The sequence below is a fragment of the Lonchura striata genome, chromosome 5, assembly GCF_046129695.1.
Source record: "Lonchura striata isolate bLonStr1 chromosome 5, bLonStr1.mat, whole genome shotgun sequence".
Classification (NCBI taxonomy): domain Eukaryota; kingdom Metazoa; phylum Chordata; class Aves; order Passeriformes; family Estrildidae; genus Lonchura; species Lonchura striata.
Window position 1 is genome coordinate 23,275,560 of NC_134607.1, and position 16,895 is coordinate 23,292,454.

At 47.4% G+C, this 16,895-nt stretch overlaps 1 protein-coding gene across 6 annotated transcripts in view; it reads right to left on the reverse strand.

Moving 5' to 3' along the window:
• ELFN2 (extracellular leucine rich repeat and fibronectin type III domain containing 2) overlaps nt 1–16,895 on the reverse strand; it is a 124,384-nt gene that overhangs the window by 77,527 nt on the left and 29,962 nt on the right. Inside the window, exon 3 of one of the 6 annotated variants that reach the window (XR_004147671.2) lies at nt 7,010–7,448. The exons of the other annotated variants lie outside the window; for them this stretch is intronic. The gene's annotated coding sequence lies outside the window, so the exon portion shown is untranslated. Of the gene's footprint in view, nt 1–7,009; nt 7,449–16,895 lie in introns of those variants that run through there. 6 annotated transcript variants of the gene reach the window in all.

Below are 16,895 nucleotides of genomic sequence, written 5' to 3' on the forward strand. Positions count from 1 at the left end.
AGGGCAGATGTCATAGTAGCCTGGAAGGGAAAGAGGTGGGTTAGGGATAGATAAAAATAAAGGTGGTGTTTATCATTGCTATTTGCCAAAACCAAGGGGACCATGCAGAAATTCCTGCTTCCTACCTACGTCCCACCTGGGCTGTGTAGCCTTGCCTCAGCCACAGGACACAGGAAGGATCAAGCCACTCCTCAAGCCAAACTCATTGGTCCCCTTAGGTCCCCAAGGTAACCTTGGATGAGAAATACACAGACCTTGACATTCTTCCCCCAGTGGTTCCTGTCTCCCCACCATCATGCTAGTTTTAAGAGTGTTGAATCCAGACCAATCCATGGTGTACTGCATCCCTGCCCATGACCCAGCACCCCATTTCAGCTCAGCCCAGCACCATTAGACCCTGCTACAGCAATGCTGTAGGAGTGGTGGTCTCCAACCCTACCACAGCCACGCCCTGCCCTCTAGGGAACAGCTGCTCCCTGACCACGGCAATACATAGTCAAAGGGAGGGCAGGAGTAAGGGGCAGCACTATGCCCTCCTTTAACTGTCTGCAGCCAAAAGAACATAAATCACACAGCACTGGGGTCCAGAAGCACAAGGAAACAACACTCTGTCCTTTTTACTGGCCTGAAAGGTGCTGACAATGGAGTTGGCTGTTTCACTCTCTTGCTTCTAAGGCAACAGAGCAAGAAGGCACAGGACAGGGAAAGCAAGAATGAATAAGTCCAGCACAGCAGAGAGCCAAGGAAGGGGGATGCAAGAGTTGCAGAGAACTTATGGGCAAGAGAAAGAGTTGGGACACAGGGTATGTTTTATAGGGAAGGTACAAGATAACCATCTCCATGTGCTAGGCTGATTTAGTTGTAGGTTTCCAATACTCTTCAGTGTCACTCAAGATTTACAACAAGCCCTTGGCTCCTGGCCATCCTCATGTACATGCGAACATGAAGGAACTACCAGTAGTGACACTGTACCTGTGAAAGCTGTGCTCTCCTTGGCTGGCACAAAGTCAGCCTATCAGCTCCCAAGTGATTTCCCTCTGCTTCACTCTCTACTAATGGATGCCCCAATGTTACTGACATTTATCTGCAGCATTTTGGAGAAGAGCAGAAGGCCACAGGGATGGTTCAGAGGAAAGGAAAGAGAAGGGAAAGTGAAACAGAGGGCAAAGAGTCCCAAATCTGAGTCAGGAAGTATCAATGGCCACAAACATCCCTTTGACTTGGAGCTCAATGTAGCACAGGGAATGACACAGGACTGAGGTCACTAGTGAGATGACAGTATAAAATACAGCCAATGAAAGTATGAACAGGCAAGATAGGAGGCACAGAGGCAAACTGGGGCCTGAAGAACTGGAAGGACCAAAACTGAGAGAAAATACAAGGCAACCAGAAAAGTCACATACAGCTGCAATTTGGGCCTAAAATTCTGACCTTGTCAACCTTGTCCTCTTGGGGCCCCATGCACTGGAAAAACCAGCACTTAATTCTACCATTGCTTAAACGGTGCTAAGAGCCTCCCATTTGAAATGCATGCATTAAAAAACTGCCAAACACTCTTGACTCCTCTGGGGACACCCCGAAACCAGGCCAAAGCTCCTGCTGCTTTCTTAAGCTTCATGCTGCAGCTGAGCATCATCCCTCTTGCCAGCTCAGTGTGCTGCCTGCTCCTGGCAGGCCTCAGGGCACAAACACTATCTCCAAGGGACTCTGCCTCCTCTTCTTGGCTTTAAGGTCCTTCCAGGATTTCTCTAACTACTTTCTGAAAGAGGAGTCTTTCCCAGAGGTGCTTGGCACTCAAAATTCATGCCTTACTTGAAGGGAATCTCCCAGTCTGCTGGGTAGTTTATGTAATTCACAGTGGTTTGAGCATCACTGCAGCCACCCCAAATCACCACCCAGAGACTGTCCTTCCTTTTGCACCTGGCTCTAGTGGAAGCACAGTGCCATGGGAGAAGCTTGAAACACAGCTGTGGCACTTACAGGACAGCAGTCTCTCCCTCTCTGACCTGTTTCTAGGGAATTATTGCAGGAGTTACCTTCAAGTCATGCAGCAAAGGACCTGTGGCTGTGCCCACAGGTGCTCCAGAAGCTCTGACAAGTCTGGGACCAAGAGAAGAGGAAGCAGGAATCCTGATAGCCAGTAGTTTTGTGGCATGGAAGACATTTGAGCATATACGAGAGAGAGAGAGAGAGAATGCCTTCTACTGTAGATTCTCTGATGTTAACCAAGGATTGAGCTCCACAACACTCTTTGCTTTAATGGGTCTCAATGAAGGTTAATTCTCACATTCTCTCTACTCTAATTTCCCCCTATTTTCATGGAACACATTGTAGGAATTTTTAAAATTAGAAGGTTTTATGAAAGTTATAAAAACTGAGTTATCTCTCAGTTCCATCCCAATGTTCCATTTGTTTGAAATCAGCCCTATAGTTTCAAAACTCCAGAACTCAAAGGAGCTGTACAGCCACAGTAGAAAGTCAAGTAACAAAAGGTGTTCCCATGTCACTGACTAGACAAAGCCTTTATCCCTTACAGGAGTTGAACTGAATTCAATGAGTCCTGCTGAAGGTTGTCCACTCAACCTTAGAGGCTCTGTGAATTTGGCAGAGTGTTGTTGCAAGAGAAATCTCATGCTTCAGCTCTGGGAAGGTTCATTTCACTCTAAACAAATCCACAGTCCTTGTGGGTAGAAAACTCATTTCTCTGAAAGCTCCCAAACTCCAGCTGTCCCTGACATCTGGAAACCCAAACTACTAGGATCCCAGCAGGACACTGAGAACGAAACAAGATCCCAGCTGCTTTTCACAGGACACCACTGCAAGGATACTCACAAAGTTCAAATTCCAAAGAGCAAGGATTCCCTGCAGAGAAGAAGGGCAAAGGGATGAAATATGGGTTGCAGTACTGCCCCAAGGACATGCTGCTCTGTGGTCTTGACCTTTGGCCAGTTTGGGGCACTGGAAGGAAGAATTCAGAAGGAAAAATTCAGAAGGAAGAATTCACATACCCAGGCTCAAAAAAACACACTGCCATTGACTCCAAATCTTTGCTGGGACAAACAGCTTAAAGACTAACCATGAAAAAAAACCAACACATCGCTGTATATAAAACCCCTGCTCTCCCATCGTGCCTTCCCAACAGCGATTAGATGCCTAATTTGTTAGGCAGCAAGAGAGAGAGAATGGGAAGGCTCAAGGGAGAAAAATGAAGCAGCTCAGAAGCATGAAAGAGAGAGCTTTAGAAGCATAAATCTTATTTTAGAGTGATAAATACTGGCAGAAAGGTCTTTCATATGCCTGTGGTTCCCTGGCAGGCCAGAAAGCCACTTTTGTTTTCCAAAGTGAAATGGTTACCTTTTATATTAATATGATTATTGAAGATTAAGGCGGATTTGCATCAAGCCAGCTCCACCCAGACAGCCTGCAGCAGCAATCCACATAAGCGTGCACATGGGGGTAGGCTTGGGAAACAGCCTTCTCCAGGTAGAAGAGCATGTCAAGAGATTAGAGGTGCCACAAAAAATATTATCTCCAATAATAGGAGATAGAAGGCTGCCTTCAACTCTCTCCTTCCAGAGCAGGGAGAGGGGCCTGGGAAACATACTCCCCTTTTCATCCCATGGGCCCAGACATGAGACAGTAGAAAGGCTTAGAAATAATTCCTGCTGGCTATGAGAGGGAGCATGGGGTCTGTGTGACCCTCTGCAGCGACCTGCCGTAGGGAGTACGACAGCAAGACTGGCTCTCATGCTGCACTGGTATGGGCGTGAGTCACTGTAGAGAAAGACGTGGCACTGACGGCTCCAGGAGTGCGAGGTGGAGGGGGTGTGTGTGCGGAGGAGTCCTTGTAGGTGATGGGGTGGATGTGTGGGCTGGGGGTGGATGTGGTTTAGTCACTCTGTGAAGCAGAGAACCAGTGCTGGCTCCTGGGGAGGGAGGAATTGCCATGGAGAGCCAGGAAAAGGCTGTTTGTGAGTTTATGTGTGTGTGCATGTGTGCTTGCATGAAGCAGGCACCTCGGAGAAAGGGGTGGGAGTGTTTGGCTGTGTGAGAGGCGCTGCAGGGGATGGGGTGGGAGTGCAGGTTGCATGTGGGCATGCAGGGATCATGGGAGACAACCTGTGTGTGTTTGGGAGAAGGGCTGCAGGGAAAGGGGTAGGAACATTCCTTCTGTGTGTGTCCCCTGACGTGAATCACTATAGGGAGCAGGGTGTGAGGGTAGGCTCTGTGCATGTGCATGTGTGAAGGAGCTGCTCTATGAGGACAAGGAATGACCTCTGCTGTCTAAGAGCTATTGAGGTGTAAAGGGACAGGGATGGCAGCTCTCTATGAGCCTGTGTGTGACCTGCTGCAGGTAACAGACCAGGAGTGGGGGCTCTGGTGGCAAGCAGGGTGGGAGCCCTGGTGCTGTTGTGTGCTCCCATGCAGCATGTCCAGCCATGAGACCAGGAGAAATCCTCGGGCTGAATGTGATGTCACGGCAAAGACCCACCACCTCCTCAGGGTCATTGTGATGGCCTTGGTGCCCTGTTTCCTTCAACAAGTCCTGGCTCTCGGTAGTCTGATCGTGAACAGCAGGAAGCTATTTGAGAGATGCCCTCACTCAAACAAAGCATACCTCCAGTATTTCTGGATGCTAAAAACATCCCCAGCAACCCAGAAGTGCCAGTTTAGAGGGCCCCCAAAAATGCTACCTACCCTGCAGGTAGGGTAGGAAAAGGGCATGGTCCTTGAATTGCAGCTCACTACAGTCACTTATGGGGGGGACTCAAATCCCAAGGAATCATATATGTCCTGCAGTAGCAATCATTTCCTGACATTTACCCTGTGTAGGACACCTCCAGGCCTGCAAACTCCTGCAGGACACAGGCATTGGCATTCAAGCATCCTTCAGCGTTCTCTCGCCTTCCAGCCCTACCTTGTGCTGGGTGGTCACCTGAGAGAGATTCCCTCACTTGCAGTGAAACACCTCAAAGCTCTTCCTCTGGTCAATGTATGCCTAGATTCAGCAAGAGGAGTAGCCTCCCACTGGACAGGGTATTATGTTTCCCATCCATACAGATGCTTTCACCTTCCTTCCATCCTCCACCCGCAGGCAGTGGCACAGCTCAGCCCTGCTGGGGAGGGACCCTCCTCCCGGCCGGCTCGCCCACCCATATTTCAAGCTAGCATCTGACATGCATTTTGACACTGCCGTGCCTCCCCTCTCTTTTCCTCACTACCTTGCCTTGTTTAGAGCCTGGTTTTTTCTTCCATTGCCAAAACACAATGACTGTTATAATTAACAGATTATCTCAGTGCGACAGCTGCAGTCCTTTGAAAATTAGGTTGAATAACAGGATCCTGCCGTATGGTAATTTCTTTTCATCTCTCAAATATTTTCTCTCTCTCACTCTCGTTTCTACCTCATTTCTATTTTTCTTTCTTTCTTTTCTTTCTCCCCACTCCTACATTCCAACAGCTCCCTGACTGCAAGAGCAGTATTTTTGGGGTGACACAGGCTGAAGGGCTCTCTCTGCCTTCATCAGCTGTTTTTGTTGCCCGTCTTTTACTACCACACCTCACAGAGAAGCAGTGCTTGCAAGTAGGTTCATAAACACGTCAGCATAATATGTGCCCACCAGAGGCAACAGTCAGGGGCCCTCTCTGAAGCCCACTGGTTCAGAAAAGCAGCCCAGGGAATTTCATGGGGAGGGGAGAAACTGGGATGCAATAGCCTGAACCACTGCATGCAACTTTGCCACAGAGAGCTGAGTGCAACGGTGCAGCTCAGCAGTTTGCACAGAGTTAGCCAGGGTGCTCTACCCACCCACTACCCCTCCGCCTTCTTGCTGACTCAGTATCTGCCCCTGACTCACTACTTGCTCACTGAATGGGGACTGGCAGTACTTACACGGCATCCTTCTCTCTCACTCAGGCAATAGCTCTGCCACTTACCACCCCCTTTCCCATTATCCACCTACATCTGTCTCTCTACCAACTCAATCAACCCAAGACAGCCAGAAAAGCAGCTTGCTGCGGATTTGGGGTTTCAAAACCAAAATAAGAACTGCTCCCAGCTGGACCCAAATTAGAGGCTCTGAAAATCTCCTCCTCCAGGACTAGAGATCGCTTGGCCCTAGCTGTAAACAGGACCAATCCATTTGCAGAAGTGGCTGGACTCCTCAGTCTCCCTTTGGGCAGATGCACTAGCACACAGCGTTTCAGGCTGTGAGGGTGACCAGCCAGACATGTGGGATGGGTCTGTTGGAATGGTGTCCAGGATTTGGCAACTGAAAGGTTTCAAGTTCATTATGTTCTGGACTCAAAAAGTCTGCAACTATGTTGTTGACTGCACTGGGAGCATTAGTTAATTATTGTCAATGCCTGGCTTGAACTCACAAAATGCCTTGGTCCTGCACTGCTTATTTCAGCCATGTCTGTAATCTATACAATATCATCTGTTACATTTAAACACCGCTTTTTCCTCTTGAAAAACAGGGAGGGATTCTTCCATACAACATGTCCATCACAGCCTAACACTCCTCTGCAGAAACGAGTTCCAGCTGGGTCTTGGGCCCCCTCCTGTCTCTTCAGCACAGCCATTTTCTTCTCCTCCCATGGAGTCCCACTTCATTTATTTCTTTACTCCCAACTCAGTAGAACAGAAACTCTTTGTCACCATTATTCTGCCAAAAGCCAAGTAGTTTTATAACAAACACTCATCCATTCCATTGTATTTCAGTAGTCTCCAGCAATGCTTCTCCTCATCGTCCATGATCTCTCTCTTTTCATCCTTTGCCATTCTCAACCCCACATTTTCCCTCTGCTTTCACTCCAGCCCTGTGATAGCTCATGGCATTTATAGCACATCTCCTCATTCATTCACTGTCACATACCCAAATGTTACCTTCATTTATTAATTCTTCTTTTTTTCTAGTAGCATCCCTCTTCTTAGTGCTTTGTGCAGTCCTACTTACGTATCCAATAATAGTATTTTCCCAATGAGTGAGTCATATACCCCTTTGCTGACATTTAGAATTCTCCTTGTTCTTTGAAACACGTTTATTCATTCCCCATCTCTACAATTACATATGTCTACTCATGGCGTTGCATTTCCTACAGCAGCTGTGCAGTGAACAGATGATTCGTGCAAATAACCCAGCAAAATACTTTTTCCTCCTGGTACCTTGACATCTTCCATTTTAATTATGTAGGCCAAAGCTAATTCAGGCTATGATGCAATCAAAAATGGGGGACAGCTCAATTTAAAAAACACCCCATCCTTTCCCTTGTTCTTTCTCAGTCCAGTTTTCCATCTTATTTTCCCATCTATTCTCTATTCTGACCCTTCCAATGCTGTCAGTAGCAGAGTACATGGAGGCTGCAATTGTTATTGGGCCTCTGATTTCATAGGTGCTGCAAATATTTTCAGTGAGAAACAAACTTTGCTTCAGACTGTTTCTGGGCTGAAAGGACAAAAAAAAAAAAAAAAACAACAAAGGAGCATTACTCAGCTAATACAGGCACACAATGTCTTACCCACTAACCCATGTAATAGGTACTTCATGGCCAGGGAGTGATGCTTATCCCCCTAAATCTCTCTCCATGTAGCCCTAGAAAGCAATTAAACTGGCAGCCCCTCCTTGTTTCTCACTGTGGGCCTATTCCTTCCCCCACAGTTCTTTGCTTCTCTTTGAGTCCTTAGTCACCCTTGCATATTCCATATTCTATTTATTCTTTGCTACTCCTCTTAATCTGCATAGGCCAAGCCCTAAGCTCCGGAGTCACCCTGACTCATTTCCTACCCAGGAAAAGCAACGTTTTATATCAGTGGGAAAGCCTGTGATGTCAATCTGGACAGAGACTGATTCTGCACGGGGACTCCCGCATGATTATTTCTTGTTCTCACTCATTCAGGTCTCCATTTAGCAACACGCTTAAGCATGCACCCAACTGTAAACCCATGCAAGTCCCATTCAGCTTCTCAATTGCTTTCTTCTGCAACATCTGTGTTGATGGTTCCCACATCTTCCAAACACAACAGATTCTCCCTCTGTGCTTCCTCTTCCTAACCTCTCTGTTACCCACTCACCAGCATCTTTCCTCTTGCTTTGAGAAATTCAGTTTTTTCCATTTTTTTTCCTTTGCTTGTTTGGATTTTCTTATTTTCACTGCTTGCAGGGGAGTCCAGCTTGAAATTTCACCTCCCTGTTCCTGAGATTGCTATGTTGAATAAAACACTGACTTCCCCTTCTTCTCTCCAGCATTCTGAAATACTGAATTGGGCCACTAAGGAGAAAAGCTATTAGCCAGGACTGCTGTCTCTGATACTGAAACAGAGCTGGCAGCAATATTTACAGGCAACTTTGAAAGCTCCAAGGATGGCTTGTGGCCAAAGCTGATGATATCCACCCCCTCTTTTTTTTTAATGATGTCTTCCTATGACTCAGTCTGGTCCATAAGTCAAAATAAGATTTTTTTTTTACCCATCTTCCCTTTAAGCAATGAGAACAAGAGCCTAAGAACAGAACGCTGTAGCATCACGGACAGGACAAGTTACGTCACAAGTAATGCAACTTGGGGTGTCCTTGGTAGCTTAAAAAGAAGCAGAACAAAAGGCGTATGTCCTCTTTCCGGAGAAATGAGTTTTGGCAGAGCTAAACTGGCAATTGCCTGAGTTTTCTAAACTTAGTTTTATCTGTAAGCAAAGCAAGAAACACGCGGGAAGCAGAGACACGGTGACCTCAGGGGCTCATGACTTCTCAGGCTCAGCAAGGAGCTGCCGTGCCCTTTATTATCCACCATTGTGCAGAGGCAGAGCCTCGGATAAAGGGATGGTGTCGGGGGAGCTGTGACAGCTGTTTCAGAGTGGGGCTGCGGTGTACCAAGCCAGCCTGCCCACACAGCCCTACCTCTGCCTCCAGCCACGCAGTCTGCAGCCACAAGCAGCCACTCCAATGCCTGATAAACGAGCAGTTCAGCCCGAGACCACTTAATTTGCTCCTTGCCTTCTTTGTCTGCCAGTGGCAGGGAAAAAATGCATGTTTGGAAATTGGTAGTGTTGTGTATAGCATTACCAGGCTGGAGTTATACTGACTGCTAGACTGCTAAAGGAAAAAACAAATAAAAAAAAAAAAAAGCAAAAACCACCCAAGAAACAAACAACAACAAAAAAAGACCCACAAAACCAAAAAAACCCAAAAAACCACCACCACTCCCCAAAAGCAACCCTCCCCACGAAAACGAAACCAAACAAAAAAAAAAAAAAAAAAAAACCAAAAAACAAGCAAACAAATAAATCGAACAAAAAAACCAGGAAAAAGTAAAAAAAAAAAAATACAATCCAGAAGAGGGTAGCAGGCTGAGAGCTGTGAAGAAGGGTGGAGTGTGAGTGGGGGAGAGCCAGGCAAGGAATTAGGGAGAGAAATGAGACAGTACTGTATCCAAGAGTAGATACTATGATGATGGGGACATTAAGAATATGATAGATAGGCAGGGAAAGAAGGCAAGCAGACAGAGGAAGGTACAGAGAAAGAGACAGCGATGAGGGAGGGAGAAGGAAAAGAGAGGCAGAATTAATTTAGGAGGAATACTGAAAACATAATCTTCTCAACAGAGTTTAAAAAGAGAGCGAGAGAGAGAATTAAACAAACAGCGACAGGAAACTGAGAAAGAATAACTTTTTTTTTTATGAGCTTGTTAACATTTGTGAAGTTAAGTAACCCTAAATTTATGCCATTAATTTGCATGTATTACATTTTTTTCCTGTGCTGCCAGTTTATAGTCTCTGTGAAACCTTTAAAAAGTGGCTTTTTTTCTCCTTTTCCCTTTGCCTGTGTTAATTAAGGCTTGTGATATATGTATATTTTTACACTGCTGCTGTGCTCTAGCATTTAATCATGAAATGGCCCTTTTTGCCTTTTCTTTGGGGTGCTCCTGCCTCATCCTTTCACCTCTACAGAAGCCTAAGGAGGCCTGCAGGTCCACCCTCCTGCACCGATCTGCAAGCATGCCTAGAGCCAGACTGAGATCCCATGATCCCAGGCTGGGATTCTCCCTGTCAAGCAAAGCAGCTTTCACAACAGGGAGAGGATCTTCAGCTGCTGAAGGGTTAACAGTTCCAATGCACGAGGGCATTCACATTGCCATACTGAAGCACACAGTATTTACACATTAGCAATCACTGGGGAGCCATAAATCGGATTCTCTGAGGAAATCCAGCCAAAGAACACAGTGAGATTCCTAAGGAAGGAAGTCACAGCCAAAGCTGGGGGAGGCACAAGTGACAGATACCCTCTAATCAGCTGCTGGAATAAAGAGGGATGCAGGTCATCCTCTAGGGCTAGAATTATCCTACCTAAGATGCACATAGAAAGAGCTGCTGTAGAAAATGCAAATCCAGTTTCTCCCCTGCTTCCAGGGGACTGCAACACACTAGTTCTCAGGGGCAGTCCTCTCCTCCCAAGGACTCTTCTTTCTGGGCAGACAGATCTCTCTCCTAAGCACATTGCTGACTTTGGAAGTGCCCAAGGCCAGCACAAAGCGTAGCTGGTGGAGCCCTTTTGGCAGCTGTCCCAGTGAGCATATTTCTGAGCTCAGCTGGACAGGAGTCCTGGTCCTAAATGTGCTTTGATTGCTTTGCTCCTCTCCAAAGGCTGTTTCTCCCAGCTGTAAGCAGAGTTTGCTGAAGCAAGAAGCAGGTTGCTAAGCCTGATTTGGATGCTGTTTGGTCCTTAGTGGAGCTGATGGGACTCATCTTGTTAAAAGCCAGCTGAGCTGAGACCATGCACAGTGAGTATTGATTCAGACCTAATCACCCTCCACGGGAGACGCAGCGGCTGGAGGAGAGAATAGGGGGGATTGATGGTCACAGCAGAGGTGGTGTTCCCTCATCCCCTATGGAGGAAGTTTGTGAGCTCCTTGGGGTCTGACAGGATATGAGAGGTCTCTGGAGAGTCTCTGCTGAACAGGAGTTGGGAAGGAGAAGTAGGGGAGACAGACCAGGCTTTCCACACTGTCATTTATTTTGCCATATGGGGGTGTTGAGCACCAGAGAGGATATTCTGATTTACTCCCTGGCTTACCGTTGCTGTGGCAACAGGAGAAATACAGGCCAAACCAGGCTGCATCTGCAATGTGGTGGTAATAGGGAGTTTGGATTCCCGTGTGTGTGTTTGTTTGTTTGTTTGTTTGGCTCTTACAGGAGCCACATGGTAAAAAAGCACCGATGCAATGAAAAGGGAATGAGGTCTGAATTGTACCCAGACAAATACACCCTCCTCTCAGGCAACAGCCAAGCAGTCATGCATGCAGTCCTACTGACAGCACACAGCCCAAGGAACACCAGCACACACATGTGGCCTCCCTTCCCACCACAAGTACATCCCTGTAGCTGGAGATCCTCAGCTGCTCTCCCACCCTTAAAAAAAGCTGGACTTCTTATTTCATAGGTACAAAGCTCCAGTGCACCAGACACTTTGTAGTTGGGTTCTGAAATGCAGCTAAGAGTCTCGGGCCCCCCTAGTGTCAGGAAGAGAATCTCCTCTGCTGTCAGACCCACATGTCCCAGTGAGCTGTGATTCTAGGGGATCACAATCCCCCCACTGGTTCCTGGGCAAATCCTCCTCCCTGCAAATACTCCTCCAGCACATCGTAGTGACAAGTTCTTACCTCCCCCGACACACACTCCCCAAGCTGATCAACAAAACAAACTCAGCCCTTTCTCAACAGTCATAGCCCCAGTTGGGAGAGATGGCCTTCACTGCCAACATCAGAGTGAGCCCTCAGGTCACATAAATTGGCCTGCTGCAGACACCAGCTTCCAACTGTGTGAACTCATGAGTCTGCCAGCACAATTCCCACCCCAGGAAGCAAGTTATAGAGCACAGAGCAGTACAGCCTCTTTCCTTCCCTCTCCTCCAGCCTGTTGGAACCTGAGTATCCTCAACCTAAACACTGGCCTCTGGAGAAAGGTACCATGTCCACTGCATCCAAAATATTGGCCCCAGAGACCTACTTTGGGTTAAGTGGAAGGCAGGCAGTTTTCCAACTGCCCCTCATGGTGCCAAAGCTTTCCCTGCAGCACTGGAAGCACAGAACAGCCTTGCAGCAAGACAAAGTTGCCATTCAGCCATACTATTATCTGCTCTTCCTCATCCCACAGTCCATAAAAAGCTGAATATAGCATAGGTGCAGGGAAAAAAAGCCACATAACAGGACAAGGACATGTTTTGCTCAGGCATAGAGACTTTGGAGTTCCTGGAAATCAGACTCCTAATCAGCTTTGGGGGTTCTCTGTTGCAACTTTTGCAAAGGAGGGACAAAGTCCATGGCAGAGATAGACTGAATTTCCTCAGTCTGGCCAAGCAAGAGTCTGTGAGGCAGGGTTTCTCAATGAAGACAGCACACTTGGGGTGAGACACCAGCAGGACAAAGGGTGTCACTGAAAGGCTGGTGGTGCCAGGAACCTGTTGGCTGCTGCCAATTAATTGTGACACTGAGATTAAAAAAGTGTGGGGGAGGGTGGGGAACAAGGAACTAAGGCTTAGATAGAAAAGATGAGGTGATGGATGTAAGAGGCTCTCCAGGTATGAAAAGCTTCTAGAGAACATTGTGCAGAGAGGAGATGTCCAGCTGGATCCCAACAAGGACAGCCACAGGGAATGTGTGGTGGCTGCTGGTGTGCTGCAGGAGTGCTGTGAGTCTGCAGAATGCCTGTCCACCCAGGGTGTGCAGGAGAGGTGAGACAGGATACAGATTCACCCCCCTTGACTCCTGGCTGCCTTTTCTCTCATTATTCCTGAGACTCCATCTGGCCTCACTATTTTTACACACATACATATCAAAAAAAAAAAAAAAAAAAAAAAAAAAAGAAAAAAAAAAAAGAAAAAACCCCAATAGAATAAACACTTAATTTCTAACCTAATCAGCCCTTCTCTCACTAATTAGCACCCTCTGAGCACATCCACAGGCTGTGAGAGATACTCTAGGGCTGATAATGACCCCCAACCTGCAGTTGCATATGCTAAAGGGTCAGCAGAGCCAAGAGCAAGCCGTGGGGAGGCAGGGAACAGAGCGACCTCTGTCATTGTTTTTTTTTCTCTGAAATGTGGGATGATGGAAAGGGGATGTCTCTTTTTTGGCAGGGCCCCTTGTGTGTGCATGTGTGTGTGTTTTTCTGTGACAGAGAGTGAATGTGTGTGTGCACACGTGTGTCACGGAGGGGGGAAGCTGGAGAGGTTTGGAGGGAGGGGACTGGAACAAAATTCTGGCACTGAGCCCGAACCTGAAACACATGCCAATTTATGCCTCTTGCTGGTGGTAATGAAGGGCTCCGTTCAGGACACACGGGACACTAATTAAGGGGCTTCAAAGGCAGCTTTCTGCAGAGTGCTCTCTAAAGGGGGGCTGAGGGGAGGAAGGAGCACAAGAGGGGGGTGTTCTCCACTCAATGGAAGACTTCTAGCTCCTAGTGCTGCTGGGGAAGGCACTTTTTCTTTCTCGCTGTCTCCCATAGCAACTCCTACCCATGAGAGCTGAGAAGGTGCAAGCATCTGGCAGCTCCAGGCCAGCCCTCAGCAACCAGCAGGCAAGGCAGGCTCTGGTATGCAAAGGTAGAAAGCAGAGAGGAATAAAAGAAGAAAAACGTGTAATTGGAGAACAAAATCGGTGTAATTACAAAGGTAGCACCTATAGTAACAGGAGTTGCCATTAGTCTCCAGGGATTTGCAGGGTCAAAGCTCTGGATCACTGCAGATCAAAACTCCATAGCTGGGCCTTCTCAACTTCATCCCTTGGGGTTATTTCGTAGGAAAGTGTGGATGGGGCAGACTTTGAGAATAGGACAACCAGCAGGGCTGGGAACGTGTCTCCATCGTGTCAGTTTGGACACAAGGGCTTAGCTGGGCACCAGAGACAAACAAAAACTGCACCCAAAGAGCTCTAGCCCACTTCCAGGAGCTTCACAGACCTTGGCCCTACAACCTCTAAGCATTGCAGATTCACTCGTAGCTGAGTGTTCCCGTGTCACAGGAAAGGAGCCAGGCTACAGAATGGGTGACGTGACTCAGCCATGGTCACCAAAGGAGGTCTCAGTTCAGCTCTCCTGCTTCCTACCTGTTACCTTATCCTCACACCTGCCTGCCCTCCCTCCACCAGAGTAAACATGAAACAGCAGCTCTGGTGAGAAACAGGACTGTGCTGAGATTGATAAAACGGGGACAGAGTGTGGGAGGATAGAGAAGAATAAATTGGCAGGGCAAGCAAGAGAGTGTTAGTGAGAGACATGAAGAAAGGATGAGTGAGAAAGGTGGTGAGGAAGAGAAAAGAGAGAATAGAAGGTTATCATGGATTATAGTCTCTGTGCCATGCACCACACAGAGAAAGTGAGGGAAAGAAAAGAGAGGTGATACAAGCACATGAAAAGGAGAGGTGAGAAGTGGCTCACAAAGAGCAAGAAAAGCAGACGGCTTGAGAGATGAGCAGTGTTTCACTGATCCTGCATGACAGCATGTTGCCTGCCATCACTTACCACCCCACAAGCTGCCAGAATGCCCCAGAGCTTCCCTTGGTTTCAGACAAAGCTGTCTTCTCTATGCCAGGCAGTCTCAGCACCACACATGGGTGACCTGGACACAGGTCTTTGGGAGTCAGGATCAGTCCAGCCACGATGAATCACAAGTACACATTATTTAACCAAGGTGAAGCAGAAGGTTTTCAATACTACTCTAATGCTGCTCCGCAATGGTTTCGTTTTAACTAAACTAAAGCTAGTTTTACTAACCTTTCTGCCCTCTCCTGTTCACTATCCTCCTATGCAGCAGCCCACATTTAACTGCTTATTCCGGATGACCTGCTCCATGTCTGCCATGTTCAGTGTCACCCGGCCACAAGCACAGCCACCTGCAGCCCAGAGCAGTTCAGCAGGGCTGTGCCTGTCGCAGGAGACAAGGAGGGAGGAGGCTCACCCTGGAAGAAGCACCTGGGGTGAAACTGGCTGAAGTGTGGCTGAGGCCAGTGACTGCCCAGAGCGAGAAGGGCAGTGCAAGGCAATTCTTAACAGCAGCTCTTGGGCAACAGGCTCCACGTGTGTATACAGAAATTCCTTGTTTTTTCTTACTACTGCCCAGCAGTAGTAAGAAAATGGTGAATCTTGCTGAGCAGCCTGAGCCGTTTCTGAGAAGAGAGGTGGTCAGGTTCCTAGGCAGGCAGAATCAAAAGGGGGTTGGATGCAGAAACACATTATGATGCTAGAATTAGCCCTACATTAGGTCTTGAAGCTGCCTGGGCTGAGGAACATCTGGGGTCTGCTAGGATCTGCAGAGAAAACATATCAGCCACAAGAAGGTACAGGCACATTCTCAGATGCAGTTGCAAGACACAGCCTTGGAAGGGCTTAGCTCCACCACTGACACTTGCCTCATCCAAGCACAACAGCCAGGCCAGACAAGTTCAGGGCACCCATAGGCCTGCCTCCACCCATCTCACAGACCACAAAAACACTTCCCATCAGCTGCTTACAGCTGCTAAACCTTTACAAGGAAACCCACAAAATATCAAAATCAAATGGGAGAACAGAGCATCATCCCTCTTCTGACCACAGGGGGAAAAACAACCAAGACATTCAGGTTCACAGAAAGACACCAGCCTTAGTTTCTGTGGAGAGAGGAAACAGGAACACTCTCCAGCTTCCCCCTTCATCTCCCAGGTCTTCCTTCTCCTTCTGCACCTCACCTTTCTGCCCTGTGCAATCCAAATTGGATGCCATGCCAAAGACAGATAAACAGGCAACTAGTGAATCACTCTTATTAAGTTTGAACTTATTATTAAAAAAAAAAGAATAAAAATGAAAATGAAAAACATGAAAAGAGGGAGAGAAAATAAAAGCTGGGATTACAGGCTTAGCAAGCATGAGTGCATATTCAGCCTACACTGTTCCCTTTGTGACTCTGTCACACCGGTAGACTGCTAAGAGAGTTATACCATTACTAACATGACAGCATTGTCCTATAAAGTCTGGATTAGAAATCCCAGTGACTGTGTGGAGGGGAGAAGTCCCTTGGCAGTGGCAGGCACTTGGCCTCATGATGCCTTCCACTTGCAGCATGCTGGCCAGGCAGGGAGAGGTATTCAATTATCAGACAGGCTCTGCCTTTTCCTAGACCAGCTTTCTTTCATTGCTTTCTCCCTGGCCAGTGATGCCTGAGAAGTCTGTCACGCAAGAGAAACTCAAGATGGTCCAGGCAATTCCTGAATCAGGCAGACTTCTCACAGCTGAACTCCTGTTCCTCCTCACAAATACACAGTCTTCTCCAAGTATGGATAGGATTCAGTCTTGAACGTGGTGAATATCTCATTCACCAACAGAGAACCTCCAACAACTGCCTAGAAAACTGGATCTCCTTCTTCTCTGCTGGGCGGAAACATCAGTCAGTTGTGATTCCTTCACATTTCTCCAGTCTAAAAATCATCCTACTGAGCCAAGACTGATTGCCCTCATTACTTCCACTTCTTAAGCACGACCACACCAGTTTTTAAACACATCAAAGACATGCATGTTGCTCTGATGCATTTTTCAAAAGCTTCCTTTTCCAAGTAATTCCCATATAAACCTCACTCAGAATAACACAGCAATCAGATAATCACCCATACCTTCAACCACTGTTTGTACCCTTTGTGACGTCCTTGGGGACTATGTTTCCTCACTAGGACAGTGGTGTTATAGCACTGTCTGTGAACTGGCACAGATTGACAAGAAAAAGGCAGCTGGCAATAATAAATGCACCACCCCAGCCAGGATGCAGAACGAGGAAAGGTCATTGTGTAAAGTAGTCTGTCATTACTCTGGCAGCAGCCAGCATTCCTTCTTGTGTGGCCACCAAGGCAGGGGCTCAGCTTTGGTACCACTGAGGAAG